Here is a 10,443-nt window from a genome sequence, read left to right on the forward strand (position 1 = left end):
CTTAAGGAGTGCAGATCTACGATCCCCGATCATGTCACATGAAGGTGTCGATATGCACATGGGTAAATCAGATTATCACGATTCAATATTTTAAATTATGATAGTGCCCTTGCACATCACTGTCTGCACTTAATGGGGTGACTGATATTAAATAATTTTCTCTCCACGTGACATGCCTAGAACTCTTAGTAAGACTCGTAGCCTAACTAACATAGTTGGACTAGAATTTTTCTAATTTGGTATAACGAATTTGTTTGATTATTAAAGTTAAAGTGAATCTTTTGTCGATATTCAAGTCCTAGATCTAAATTCTAAACCCTACATTGATGTTAGATTTCTATAAAATGTGGGCCCAAAGGAATGTTAAATTAATGGAACTTCATACGGCTATGATTTCTCCTTAATTAGGTAACAAAGACAAATTGACGTTGGTCACTGATTGACAGCAACAACAAGAGTTGATAGGAGATACTAGTGGTTGGCCAGATCAATCAAGCATGGTTTTAAAAAATCATTTTTGAATTTGATCGAAGGTGTTTAAAATAACTGATTAAGAAACTCCCAAAACTTAAAACTAAAATTTAATGGACAAAATAATTATTTATTTATCAAAATTCTTAGAATTTGTCCTTCATAACCCTGTGGCAGTAGATCGTGTTTTTGGATGACACAAATTGATGCGATTTGGATCTACTCAGAGTGTGTTCAGTAACAAATTAACCAAATCAATTTGAATTTTATGACGAAATCCTCGCTCTAAGGTTTGTTGGGTAATGAACTTGATGAAGTAAGATTCCTCTGGTGTTGTTGGAACTTTAAGGGAGTTTTTTTTATTTAAAATAAATAGTCAATAGTTAGGTCTGTCGCGTAAATCTCTCGTATTGGTAATCGGCATTAAAAGAAGATGTTTAAATTGACTTGTTCTAGATGAGAAGAATCGGTCAAGTCAACTTGGTGTTGCATCTCTTTAAATTGATTTGTTCTAGATGAGATGACTCGGGCAAGTCAACTCGGTGTTTCTAGGGCTTGATGAGATGAGATACCTGGTTCCAAAACCATGGTCTCAAAGTCTTAAATTAAAATCCAGGACTCTCCCATGTACAAAGAGAATGTTCTATTTGCCAAGAAATAAAAGTGGAATATGTAACATGACTTCAATGTAAAAAACACTCCAAATAAAAAATGAAGCAAAAGTCTTGAAGCTGATAAGGGCGATCTTTAGTCTTTAACATTTGAAATATTGACCTTGTTTTCTTGAAAATTTTGTACACTTTTACACTATTCTTTTTTCTTTCGAAAAATATAAATTCATTGGAAAGAGGAAGAAGATATAATTACTATTAAATTTTGAAATTATTAGCCTCAAAATTCTCCATCAAGTGAATATTACTTTTTTTTTAATATGATTTTTGGAATTTGAATAATTAATAGTCAGAGTTTAATATGATATTTAAATTAATTTATACGGCATTATGTATATTTTATTAATGCATAACTTACAATTTTTAATATTGTGATTGTACTTGTAACATGATTTTAATTAAACAATATCCAGCAACGATATCCAAGGGTGGAGCTAGGATTTTCCTGTAGTGGGGCCCAACTATGGTTAGTTGTATAGTGAAGATGAATTGTTTTAGGGAGAAATTAAAAGGTTTTTAGTTAGAAGTTGAAGATATCTAAGTCATTTCCAATAAATATTTGAAAAGTCCCACTCAAGAAGTAATGTCCATCAACCAAAAATTGAATAGGTGAGGGAGAGGGGACAAATGGGGCATCTAATTAGTTGAAAATATAGGGGTGTCTCAAAGTTGTGCGGGGACAAATAGGACATGTTATTCATATTTTCATATAAAAGTTTAGCCTCACGTTGAGGTTCTCCGTCAAACAGATGGTTGAGATGATATAGGTTTTCAAGAAAAATGTACCCCTAAAAAAAAAATTGTATTGGTTTCTAGGCAATCAGTATTGATCTTTAGGAAATATTCGTCACTCCTCTTATCTCAATTGTTTGTTTGATGGAGGAGTTGGAATCTAGTGTTTTCAAAAATAATAAAATAAAAAATGAAAATAATGTAATTGTCCATAGGCGGATTTGTGGCTTATAATCCAAGACATTGGATGCATTTTTGGATGTCTGGTTCGATTCAAATTATCCAACTAATTAAAAAAAATATTCTGTTGAAGCTTATAAGACATTAATAAGATAGAGACAAGACGGAGCCAGGATTTTCCTGTAGTGGGGGCAAACTACAATTAGTTGTATAGTGAAGATGAATGATTTTAAGAAGAAATTAAGAGGTTTTTAGTTAGAAGTTGAAGAAAATAATATTTAAGTCATTTCCAATTAATATTTGAGAAGTCTTGGTCAAGAGGCAATGTCATCAACAAAATATTAAAGAGGTGATGGAGTGGGGACAAATGGGACATGTAATTAGTTGAAAAATAGGGTGTCTCAAAGTTTTGTAGGGACGAAAATTGGAGGGAGGTGAGGGTGTGGGGGCAAATGGGGCATGTAATTAGTTGAAAGTATAGGGGTGTCTGAAAGTTATGTGAGGGCAAAAATTGGAGGGAAGTGAGGGTGTGGGGGCAGATGGGGAGGGAGGTGAGGGAGTAGGGACAAATGGGGCATGTAATTAGTTGAAAATATAAGGGTGTCTTAAAGTTCTGTAGGGGCAATTGCTCCCACCAGCTTCTTACTAGCTCCGCTCCTGACAATATCAAAGAATCTTGAAATCATCACTACCATAAGGTTTAATAGTAAATGAATAAAAATGAAAATTATCAAAACATGCATAAAAAATTGAATAATTTTGAAAATAGAGCACTATAGAATTTAATTATGAAAACGGCAACTTATTATTTTTAGATTTTTTATTTTTATCAAAACGGTAAAAAATAAAAAAAATAGAATAGTAAATTGGTAAGTTTTGCATTGAAAATACAATTTTTTTTTAAAATGTTCTTTGTCAATAAGATCTTTTTGATGCTATACCAAAAGATAAAATAAATAATTAAAAATTCTGATCTCATGTCAAGAGAGTCTTGTTACCATTGAGAATTTTTATTATTATTATTTTTAAATATTCTTTGCCAATGGGATTCTTTTGATACGGTACAAAAATAAATAGTGATCTCATGTCAAGAGGATCCTATTGACATTGCGTTGTTTTTTTTTAATATTGTATTAATGCATCCTTTTGACAATGTACAAAAATAAATTATAATCTCATGTCAAATGGTATTTTCGGTATAAAAATTTATCAAGTACTGTTAATATTTTTTTTAAACCATTTTGGTAAAAAAAAATATGAAATAATAAATTAGTGTTTTCGAAAATAAATTCAATAGTGCTCCGTTTTGGGAATTAATCCTTATTGATGCTCCATTTTGATAAATTTCTGAAATAAAACTATCTGTTGTTGTGGTTGATAGGTACAAATGAACAAAATTGACAACATTTGATGATGATGGTGATCAATGGATTGTTGATTCATTCTCATCAAAACTCAATATTTGGATCCAAATCCAATCCAAATAGCAGCTAAATTGGGTGTAGATTGAATAAGTCCGATTTAACCTATAAACTATAGATAAATTGGACGAAACTGACGGTCCAATTGGGTTTGACTGGATTTTATATTAAAATTGGTTGGCTTAATGAACAGTTGGCTTTTTTTATATTATTATTTATAGAAATAAATAAAAGTATTTTGGAAAGATATATACATATTTTTAATTATTTTAATAAACATACATCGGAGTTCAATTTGACAAATATTTAATATGATCAGCAATTTTGTTTTTAAAACATTGATTTAAAAAATAAATAACAAAATTATATATTTTGTCAATATTAAGTGATGAGAATGTCATAATGTTTTGATTATTATATTGGATCACTATCAGAATGGTCCAAAGTATAAGAACGTATATCTACCAATATTTTATAAATATCGACTGAGATCGATATGAAACATTGACCCTAAACATTAGAGCATCGACCAACATTTCTTCTATTATGACACTTTAATCCTTGCTCATCGGATCTCAAAGCTTCGATGTAAACCCTAAGTTATTGGATCAGAATGGATCGATCCAATCCATTGATTGCCTTCTAGTAGATATATACGGATAGAATTGATGTCTCCATCATTGACGTTTAAATTTTCTTGAATTGTGGGCCCAATGGACTGGAAGTTTTCATATGAATTGACAAGAGATGTTTTACTAGAAGTTGGGATGAAGTGTTTAATCCATTTCATATTATTTTCTTTTAAAAATATCATTCTTCCCGTTTCTATGGTCTAAAATTGAACATAAATTCCTAAAAGAAAGAAGCTTCTATTTGCCAAAAAAATAATAAAAATAGACGATTTTGATGTTGATGTTAATGTGTCCAACAGGATTACCTCCAAATATATATCATGCATCCTTAGAATGGGGTCTGGATTATTGAATTTCGTGTTCTAATGGTCAAGATTTCATTTTTTTCACAAATTAAAGGATTATAATTCTATATAATATATCTAAACATAAAATCCAACAGTTGAGACTTATGTGTGTATACACTTGTTTGTCCATGAGTACTATGAGATACTATTATTATATCTCTTGTATTAATCATTAATTTGGACTAGTAACTCAATCCTTTAATGATCATGAAAGCTAAGGTATATATATATATATATATATACCACCTGAGTTTGGAATTAGTCCAATAAACAACACAAAATTAAAGACTTATAAAAACCATATCTGGTGGCTCGGCTCGACTCGAATGTCTACTAAGTTAAGTCATCTTGAAATCTTCTGAGTCAATTTGGATGAGTCAAGTAAAAATATATTAAAAGTATAAATATTTAAAGAGAGATCTTAATGTCTTAAAGGAAAAAAAATTATATAAATTTATAAATTAATATCTTAATATTGTCAAACATTTTATTCTATATGTAAAAGACGAGTATTTAGTATATAAAATATTAATATATCCTTGTATGTTTTATTAAATGACAAAATGAGTAAGGGTATCACTGAAAAGTGAATGTATGGAAGATGCTAACGTCCTCATGAAATCTTCGAGGTTAGCGTTCCCATATATATTTATAATCCAACTTGTTGCATTTTTTAGTTGACTCGATTAAGATGATGATTCCACGAAGTGGCTCGAAAAATTGGTTCCCTCAAGTTTTGGATCACCGAGTCACCTCAAATTCCAAAGGGTAGACTCTACTCAGCTAAAACTGTACTTAGCACTCAAGAAAGAATCTTCTATTTGCAAATAAATAAGGCCAATGAGGTCAAAGTAGATCGCTTCAACGAACCCAAACCCCACGAGGGATTTGAGAACCAAAAATCAAGCTCAAGTAGATAAGGGATGATCTTTAGTCTTATATACCATTTGAAATATAGATGTTTTCTGGAGACAATTTTGTAGGCTTTTACACCTATAGTCATGTGATATCATTTCAAATTAAAAGGGCTTTCACACTATTTTGACTTTTCATAAAATAAATATTTACAAATATAGATACTTTCAAATTTTAATTAATTAATTATTGTTGCAAAACAATGAAAATTGTCTGTTGGAGATCATAGTAACAAAGTTCGGATTTTGTAATTATTCTGGTTCAATTCCAAAGTTGCTTAATTGAGTTTTTTCTTGAGTAATTGAAATTTCATTGATTGGTTCCAATATGCCATGTTCAATGAATACATTACGATTCTTCCTCTAATAGGACCATATATAATGGGTCCCATCATAATGTATAGTTCTTATCTACGTTACCTGATTCGAGTTCGAATATATATATATATATATATATATATATATATATATTTGTTTCTAAGGGTTAATGTAACGGGCTTTTCCACTTAGGTGGGATATTATGGGTAATGTCCTTTCATTAGTTTATGGGAAACAAAAAGGATTCTTAGATAGTAGGGAGTGTGAGAAAGCATTTAGTCTCTGCGTGTTGATGTGTATTTTTCTTCTCTTATAAAATTTAGAAGCTCAAGATTTAATTATTGGAATTTTTTTATTGTTAGAAGGACTTAATTTCCATATTTGATTTCCGTGTGTGTCTTGGGATCTAACCACTTTAGAATAAACCCGATTTCTAGGTGTAAAAAAGAAAACATTCATTTTTTGATTAACTCGGGAGGGGGGTAAACCTTACAGGGAGATAATAAAATAAAACTAGAACATTCCTATAATAACCCATAAAGTAAAATATATATAAAAATCATTCTTATCGAGATTCAACGTACAGATGTTTGAAAATTGCATAGACATACGCTTTCCATGAACATGGAAACAGTTTTTTCCATAATCGTATATACACTTGGATTCAATCAAAACAGTTTTTTCTCTATCCGTGTCGTCCTTGAAAGAAATAAAAGAAACAAAGTAAAGAAAGCAAATGCGGCAGAATTCTTTTCATTGAAACAATGATTAAAATAAATCATGTTGCATTTGAGAATGTCTAGTGGCTTGAGATTGGAGCAACCATACACTTACCAAAGGGCCTATATCTTTTAAGACTTGTTAGAATATTGTTATTAATGGGAATGAAGTAAAGATGAACAATAACATCCACACCAAAATAGTTGGTCAAGGTATTGCAAAACTCAACGTGACTCCCTGAAAAAAATCAAACTTCTGTTTTTTATAAGCTGGGGTTCAAGGGGTTTCGCTAGAAAACAAGAAAAAAAAAGGAGATTATAAGTGATAATCATTGCTAGAAATATCTTCAACAAGAATTGTAGAAAGTGTGGTATGTAATTATGTCTGATGAAGTGGATCAACAAAAGATTTTCATATGCCATTAATGCATGAAAAAATTGAGTTCTGTAAGACATATGCTTGTTGTCTGAGCTCGAGAATTACTTAGAGAAGAAGTGGTTTAAGCAGAAATATTCACGTGTCAACTTAGCTGAGTCCTAGATATGAATTAATTTGAACAACACGTGTAGTCAAAGGACATGGCTATTTGCAATTGAGTGACCAGTTCATTAATGAGAGATTGCAGAAATAATGAGGGAATCTTTAGGAATCCAAACAAAAGATTTCTAATGAATTTTAAATTCTAATTATAGTTAAATTATAAGATCAAACAAGAAACAAATCAATTAAAGAAAGAGCCATAATTCAACATGTAATCAAGGAGATGAGAATGGAAAGATCTTGATTATAGAATACAACGACTATTAGAAAGATTTTTGTAAGAGAAGTTATAAAATACAGGTAGACACTTTGAGTCTATGAAAACCAATTCATCACATATAGATGGTAAGAGACTTTTGACTCATTCTCTAATTCATCCCTTCTATGTCTTCTTGCTAATTTTGATTGTTAGAGGATCTATTAATTTGGGAATACCTCCTAGATTAGGGATTTTGTGTAGGATTCATGAGAAAAATCTTCATCGAGATACAAGTCTAGGATTGAGGTAATTCTTTTTAACTAGAGAAAGGTATCTAGAAATATCTTTAGAATCCATCAAAATACTTCTTCTTAAAGTTGAAGCACCCTTTCTAAACAAAAGATCAGCATTCCTATTTGTTTCTCTAAAAAAAAATAGAAAATAAAGTTGCATTCATTGACCACTCTTTGGATCGCGTGAATTAAGGGGTCTAAAAAGCATCCTTCCAAGATGGATGTCTCTCTATTTATGCATTAATGGTATAATTGGAATCTAAGTAAATGGATAGCTGGTCGTAAGAATATGATATTTGGTGATTTTCTTAATAAGATAGATATTAAATTGTTGGAGGTTTTAAATAAATTTATCTATCTTATTTAAGAATGGAGTATTCGTTGTGATGGCTTACTATTATAGTGGAGTGATCAAAATGGATTGAATTTGATATCCAGTGACCTTCTTAACAAGAGAGATTTCAAATTGGTATATGAATTAAATAAATTTAGAGAGCTGCTATTGCCACAGCCACACCAAATCCTATCTAAATTACCAGAGAAATGAATTGCACACAGTTGGTGTGACGTTAGTAAAAGTTAGTGTAGCAATAGTAACTTTAAATTTATCTTGTTAAACAATGGACTACTTTTGACCAGTCATAGAGGGCCAATGATTTTTGACTTCTCACAGTGATTTTAATCTATGCTTATTTCGAGGTGGTCCACGTCCACCAGCACATAGATACAATAATTGAATTAATTAATGTTTTTTCCACTAAAGTTGTAAAGAAGGAAAAATTGGTAATTTTCAAATTTGGAAGGGGTATGGTAGGAAACTAAGGATTCAAAACTCTTTAGGCTAAGGGCACAACTTATCACTCAAAGAAAATGATCCCCAAAAAAAAAAAAAAAAAATCCTAAACTGATCCCAACACAAGATCAAAATGACAATTCTTAAAAATTAATTATCAGATCATAGCTCACAATTCTCCATTAATACTACAACATTTAACCTAATAAGATCCAACTTAATTATTCACCTATATACAGCTAATAGTTTTCAATTGATTGTTACATCTCAACATAAAAAGATTGTAAAACATGATGCCAATACATATAATCTCTAAAACATCAATCAAATTAAAACACCAATATAAACTTTCAAATAATTTTCAAATGTTTATAAGAAGTTTTTCTTTTGTACACCATTCATATATATTAAATTTCTTCCCTAATCATCACAACTCAAAATGGCCTTTCAAGCTCTTTGAAATCGACTGATTCAATACATTCTGACCTAGTTCTATTAAGATTCAACAATTTCAACAATTCTGTAGTCTTCTCCTTTGTTCTCTCATCACAACCAATCTGTAAGAGCAACAAAAGCTTCTGAAAAGAACCCACTTTCAGAGCTTCCACCAAAACATCTCCCTCCTCCCTCTTCTCATTCTTGCAAAGCTTCCAAAGAGCATCGACTGCTAACTCGGTCGCCAAATCTGATACTCGGAGCAGCTTCTTAACTAAAACTGGCATAGTTAAAGCATGATTATAAGCCTGCTCTCTCCCTTCCTCACAACTACAAATCACATCAAAAACAGCTAGAGCCTTCTCACATAATCTTCTTTCGGAATCGACGAGAATCTCAATTAGCAATGATACCAAACCCATTTTGGCAAATCTTGATTTAATTTCATCATTAGAAGGAGATGATGAAACCAAGTAGTAAATTATGGTTAATGATGCTTTTGTGGTTTTAGGGCAAATGGGCTCTTCAATTAGCTTAAACAACAATTCTATCACTTCCTTGATCTCTGCCAAGGCATCGATATGTCGTTGATTCAAAGAAAGAAGCTCTTTTAGTAACAAAACTGTGTTCCTCTTTTTTGGGATATCCCCACATTTTAAGAACCATACCATGCAATGTAAAGATGCCGACGATCCTAAGTGCATTTGTGCTTCTTCATCAAGTGGCAACATCCATGTTATCAACGATACGATCTCCTCCAACATAACAGTATGTTTCTCGAATGACAAGGCTGCGAAAGTGTCGAATGCAACCGATAATACACTCGCTGTTCCATTGGAAACGATGCACCGTCTGTTGCGCTCATTGTCCTTGGCCAAGTTCTTGATCTTGACAACCAATTCTTGGCATCTGGATTCATCCCGATATTGGGTTGATGTTATAATACTCGATAAAATCTCTGAGACCTCATAGGGGGTCACAGGAACTCGAGGTGTCGGAATTCGTTCTATACCATTAGAATGATTAACAACACACCAATCCTGTATCATCCTCCTTAAAGAATGATTTGGGACTAGGTCGAAACTTCTTAAGACTTGATTCGTGACCGGACAAGTATGATTCCCCGCTTCGATCCACGTTTCGATGCTCTCACGATCATATGTGATACCGGTTGATAATGTCACCGGATCTTTCATCAGGTCTATTGATATGGGGCACCGGAAGTGAGTCGGGATAGCAACCTCCAAGTTTCGATGCCCGTTGGTGATCTTCTTCCCGGCACGCCTTCGGGCTCTTCGTTCTCGCCAAGTTGAAATCATTTTGGTTTGATTGTTTGGTGTTAGAAAATTAAGAAGGGATGTTATTTGTTTCTCAAGAAGAGGAGGGAATTTGGATCAGTGGGTATGCATATATATAATATCTATTAATATTAATATTAGTCTAAGTTCATACGCGGTTGGTTTAAAGTTTTAACTTAAGGAATATTGGAAAAAAAAAAAAATCAAAACGAAACGTTCAAACTAGAGACCAAGTAGAGGAAGAAAGTCAGGATATTGTACACTAGGAGTTGGGTAGCCATCTTACTACAGGTTTACTTTTCATGCTTAGTGGTCGCCAACTCTTGGTCCTACTTAAATTACTCCAGAATCCATGTATTTTCAAAGAGAAATTATATTGGCACTCCAACTTTTACGTATGACACTCCGATTACTTAAATTTTTTATCACATCAAAACTAAAATTTAACCCATGCCTTTTTAAGTAGGCAATTAGCATTT

At 31.9% G+C, this 10,443-nt stretch overlaps 1 pseudogene; it reads right to left on the reverse strand.

Annotated features, from left to right (window-relative positions):
- Positions 1–8,422: 8,422 nt before the first annotated feature.
- Positions 8,423–10,080, reverse strand: LOC147398120 (U-box domain-containing protein 21 pseudogene; annotated as a pseudogene).
- Between the last annotated feature and the right edge of the window lie 363 nt (positions 10,081–10,443).

This window comes from Akebia trifoliata, chromosome 7, assembly GCF_017979445.1.
Source record: "Akebia trifoliata isolate Shusen 1 chromosome 7, ASM1797944v1, whole genome shotgun sequence".
In the NCBI taxonomy this organism is placed as follows: domain Eukaryota; kingdom Viridiplantae; phylum Streptophyta; class Magnoliopsida; order Ranunculales; family Lardizabalaceae; genus Akebia; species Akebia trifoliata.